We start from the raw sequence: 5,639 nt of genomic DNA on the forward strand, positions 1-5,639 counted from the left end.
TGAACGGTTATTAATGGTGTTGAATTTTTTATTAAGAATAAATTTATTTTCATGCAAATTCATCAGAAATATATGATCGAGAGAAAAAAGAATGAGACAACCGAATACACTATCAAAGAGGAAGAGGTACAAACGAAAATGACGACTCGTGTTACAACATCCCTGAAAGATAATTAACTAAGGAAATCACCCTAAAAAAACTACTAAAATGCCACACCATATATAGTTTAATGAGTTTAACTTATATACATCAATAGCGTAAAACATCTAATAAATAGCGTATAAATCTTTTACATTGTCGATGGATATAAGTTAAACTCTTAAATACATTTGAATCAATTAAATACTTTTATTGAATATGAGCATAATCCAGAAACTAAAGCAGGCTTATTATTATATCAACCGGACTACTCAGAATTGGGATCAGAGGTGTTAATCTTTTTCTTGTCGTTCTTGAAAGAGGACACCACAGCTTTCACCACCTTTTCAGCAGCCATGGCTTTCACTGATTTCTTGTCTTTCTTAGGAAACACACTTCCTTTCTTTGATGTGCCTTCACCATATCCTTTTCCATTTTCATTTTTCTCCATCTCTCTTCTAGCTCTCAGAGTTTATGTATTTATATGAGGAAGTGTAATCTATTGCTTTAATTTGTTGCTTAAGTTGTGATGCTTTGAAGAGTATTTTGTGTGCGGTATTTATAGGAGTTGAGACTTTGTTTGTGGTCTACTTCTGAATATTTTCATCTAATTTCTGGTTGAATTTCTGAGTTAGCTCATGTAAGATTGAACGATGATTGGTGTTTATTTCTTGCATGGTGAATATTTCATCCTTTCGTATTCTATGTTTACTTGTTTGAGAGGGAAAATCAGATTTTCTTTACTCGGTTCTTCTTCTTCTTTGTTATTTCTCCTCACTTCTCCTCTGAATTCCAATCTCCATTTGTGTGTGTGTGTGTGTTATTGTCTATGTGTGTGCATGCATGCGTGGTTAAACTAGCATAGAATACTTAATAATTGTGCTGAATCGTTATGCAATTCTATGGAAACATTAAGTAAAGGGGTGCTTATTTTTCACAGAGATTTTTGGCAATTACATTTAGCAAGCTACCTTGATCATAATAAAAACAAGAAACACAATAAAATATTTTAAGAAATTATCTTATACATATCCATGTATTAGATAAAGACATGAATAATTTCTTCTAGGCTTTTAGTTTCTTCCGCATAAAAATGAGAAATATTAAGATTAGCAATTTTTATGTTTGTGTGTTGATGAGCCAGTTATTTTCCTTGAAATATTAAGCTAATGTGTGTGAGTATCTTTTGTCAATCTTACGTGGGGAAGAGGAGATCCCACAACACATATGAACCCCCCTCCCCCCAACCCCAAACCCCCCATCCCCTCTTCCCCAACTAATCCACCAGGAGTCAAAGCTCTTTGTAACATGTGAAACTCTAGGGATTTTTTTAGATCTTTTTGGAGAGCTAATTAGGAAGGCGTGAATATTTGTTGTCAATGTATTTATATTACAATAAACTAAAGTGCACTATTGATACTTCTGTACGGAGGTAGTGACATAGTTAAGCGATTTAATAATGTGAGTATATACATTAATTAACTAAGTTAGTTAAGTTAGAGAATTGCGTTTATGCGCAAACACATATAATGTATTTATGAATTTAGTGTAAACTCATGGTACATTCCAATTTTCCTCCGATGGGTTGTGAAAAGGGTTCAACTAAATATCTTTTGTAGAAAAATTATAATGTGTAAATAAAGTAAAAGTCACATAATTTGTTCTAAATAGATTATTGAATCCTTCTGATATAAAAAAGAATTTTAGTGAAAGGAGGGTTCAAACATTAATTTTGGTAATGGTTCAATTGTAGATGGGGCACTCTAGTATATGTATGGCTTATATAAATTTATGGCTCTTGATGTTTGGCATATTTCGATATGTGTTGATGTTACTTTACCCATATTTTAACCGCTTTTTGATGCTATTTGATCTTTAAAATGCCCAACATGGTTTAATTATTGATTTTATGACTAATTGAGTTGTGTGTGATGAATTAGGGTGTTTGGAGTGCAAAAATATGAAGAAAAGGTGCTCTAGGTAGAGGAAGAGGGGTTGGATTTCGTGCACCCTTAGCAGTGAAGTCGGCCCATAGCATCCGCCATAGCATCCGCACCTGGGCAAAGCTGAGAAGGAGGAACAAAGGGTGGATGCGACGCATCCACCCTAGCATGCGAAGCTGAGAAGTGGAGGACGAGGTGGATGCGACGCATCCACCCCAGCATCAATCCCTGTAGCCAAGTCGGATTAGGAATAGGAGATCTTTGGCCCACGACTTTTGTACGCAATATATAAGACAAAAACGCCTCTTTTAGGTCATCTAACATATTGGGAAGGGGGAAAAAGCCACGACAAAGCTGTGGAGGCCAGAATTCATCAAGTTTCATCTTTCTCCCACAAAACTTAGTAATTTTTATGTTTCTTTGTATGATTTGTTATTTGGCTGCCATGTCTATATGGAGCTAAACTTCACGTTCTAGGGTTGTGGTTCTTTCATGACTATTGTTATTCGGATATTGATTTTGACTTCTTGATTTATCATATTAGTTTATTTATTCAATCTTGCGCTTAATTATTTAATTGCTTGATCACCAATTGAATATTATCTACGAATCTAGAATTCAACTCGAAATTGGGAATTCTATATTGCATATAGGATTGAGTAGGGCAAGTTCTTGAACTCGGGCATCGGGGAACGGATTCGTGGTTAAGATAGACATATACCTAATTGCCTTGCTTGGTTGATTTACACTAATTATAAATGCGTTCTTGTTGATTCTAACTCCATAGACATATAGGAGTTAGGTTAGCTTGAATAGGCGAGTAAGAACTCGACAGATTCTTATGAGCAATATTAACCCTATCAACCAATAAGCTAGATAAATTAGTCGGTCAATTCAATTTAAGAATACAATATGATGGTTAGATAGTCCATAACCCTAGATCGTTTTCATTACATTGATATCATAAAAAATCTTCTCTTTCTCTGTTCAAAGTTCATTAGTTATTTTAATTACTTTAGCATCACTACTTTTAGGTTTAATTCTTGTTTAGATAATTAGGATAGTCTAATTTAGTTAATAGTTAATCATAAATCCTCGTGGGTTCGACATCCGACTTTTAGTCACTTTATTACTTGACGACCGCGTATACTTGCGTGAGTATGTTTGGTCGCAACAGCTCTTGAGCGAGAGAGAACGAATCCGCCGCTGCCCAATTCTAAGTAGTTAAGTACAACATTTCACGTTAGATTAAATTCACCAACACTTCCTAGCAAGTGAATTGTAATGACCCGATAGGTCATTTATAGTTTTACCCTTCACTTCTGTGTTACGAGACCTCTAATAGCTTTGTTTAGCCTTTTTCCATTTACGTTTGTAGTCCGTGTTTTTTTTCGGAAGGTTTTTATGAGAAATATTGATGAAAATATGAAAGCGTGCCTTAAAACTCATTTGAGTTGACTACGGTCAACGTTTGACATAAACGAACCCGAATCGGTATTTTGACAGTCCCGGTGAGTTCATATCGTGATTTGAGACTTGGGCATATGCCCAGAATCAAATTCGGAAGTCCCTAACTTGAATTAACGTAATTTGTTGAAAACTAGCAATTTAAAGGTTTAAAATATTCCTAAGTTTGACCGTAATTTGACTTTATTTCTACCAGTTCGGATTTTGGTTATGGAACTTAGTATAAATTCATTACAGTATTTATGACTTGTCTGCAAATTTTGGTTCAAAACGGAGTTGATTTGATGTGATTCGGACGTCCGGCTGAAAAATTGCACGTTCTTAAGTTTCATTGAAAATTTCATTTACTTTGCCGTCCGATTCGAAGTTCTAGATATTATTTTGGTATTTTTATCGCACGAGCGAGTTCGTATGATATTTTTGGACTTGTGTGCATGTTTGGTTTGAAGCGCCGAGGGGTCGGTTGAGTTTCGGATAGTCTACGAACCCCTTGAACTTAGAAAATTTTTTAGTTTGAAGCCCCGCGTTCGCGAAGAGTAATCTGGACAGGGGAGGCTTTCCTTCATCGCGAATGTGATGGCTGGTACGCGAACGCGAAACTTTGTGGGATTGCCTTTAGAGAACGTGGATAGCCTCTCGCGAACGCGAAGTGTTCAGAGACCAGGGAAGGGGATCTGGGGTTTGCTCTACGCGAATGCGAGCCAAGGCTCGCGAACATGATGCGGGTGGACAGACCATTGCGAACGCGTGCATCCCCTCATGAACCCATTGGCCTTTGGCCGCTGCTTCTTCGCGATCACGTCAGGTGTCTCGTGAACACGATGAACAACTGACGCCCAGACCTTAAAATATCCCACACACGGGATTTCGCCCATTTTTCACCATCTTTTCATTAGAGCTTGGTCTAGAGGGGATATGGAGGAGAAATTTCATCACCATTTCGTAGGTTAGTGTACTTTAACTTATTTTCTTCTATTTCCATTAACACTCATTAATTTCTAACCTTAATCTATGTTCTTACATAGTAAAAATTAGAGATTTTGGAAGAATTGGGAGTTTTGTAAATTAGGGATTTAGACATCAAATTGAGGTCGGATTTCGAAACTAAGTACATAATTAGGCTCGAGGGTGAATGGGTAAATTAGTTTTTGTCCGGACCTCAGGTTTTGACCAAGCGAGCACGGGGTTGACTTTTGTTGACATTTTGAAAAAAGTGTAAAGATCTTAACTTTATATATTATAATTGATTTCCCTAGCATTATTTGATGTTATTGAGTCAATTTTGGTTAGATTCGATTGGTTTGGAGGCGAAGTTTAGAGGAAAGGCCCCGGTTGAGTTTTGATTTGCTTGCAGAGTGAGGTAAGTGTTGGGTCTAACCTTGATTTGAGGGAATAGGAACCCTTGAGCTATGTGCTATGTGAATTACATGTGTAGCGGCGTATATGCGAGGTGACGAGTGTATATACGGCGTCAAAATTTGTTTCCATGCTTTTCCGTATTTCGTTAATTATTTTATTTTATGTCTTAATTATTACATGCTTTTATTTCTTCCCATGCATTAACTTGCTACTTGTCACTTATTTCTCTCACATTAAAAATGTTTGGTTCTCCCATGTTTCCATGATAAATTGCTACTTGACCTAATTGTCTTACTTGTACACCTTAGTTGTCATATATTTGACTTGTCTTGTTGCTTTGTATTAATTGTAATATTCCTTGCTTTGGTACGAGGTTCCTTTATGGCTTGTTTTTCATATTCTTTAATCATAGAGATTCTTGTGAATTGAGTTGTTTAATTGCTTACACTTATTGATTTTATTTATGGATCGGGTTAATGTGGTGCTTATGCTTTCCTAAGCTGAGGGTCTATTCGAAACAACCTCTCTATCCTCACAAGGTAGGGGTAAGGTCTGCGTATACACTACCATCTCCAGACCCCACGGTGTGGGATATTACTGGGTATATTGTTGTTATTGTTATTGTTGGATCGGGTTGCATACCGCAACGGGTGGAATAAGAGAGGATTGATGTTGATATAGTGGGATCGGGTTGCATGCTGCAACGGATTTTATATGTTATTTTGATATGG

This window comes from Nicotiana tabacum, chromosome 12, assembly GCF_000715075.1.
Source record: "Nicotiana tabacum cultivar K326 chromosome 12, ASM71507v2, whole genome shotgun sequence".
Taxonomy (NCBI): domain Eukaryota; kingdom Viridiplantae; phylum Streptophyta; class Magnoliopsida; order Solanales; family Solanaceae; genus Nicotiana; species Nicotiana tabacum.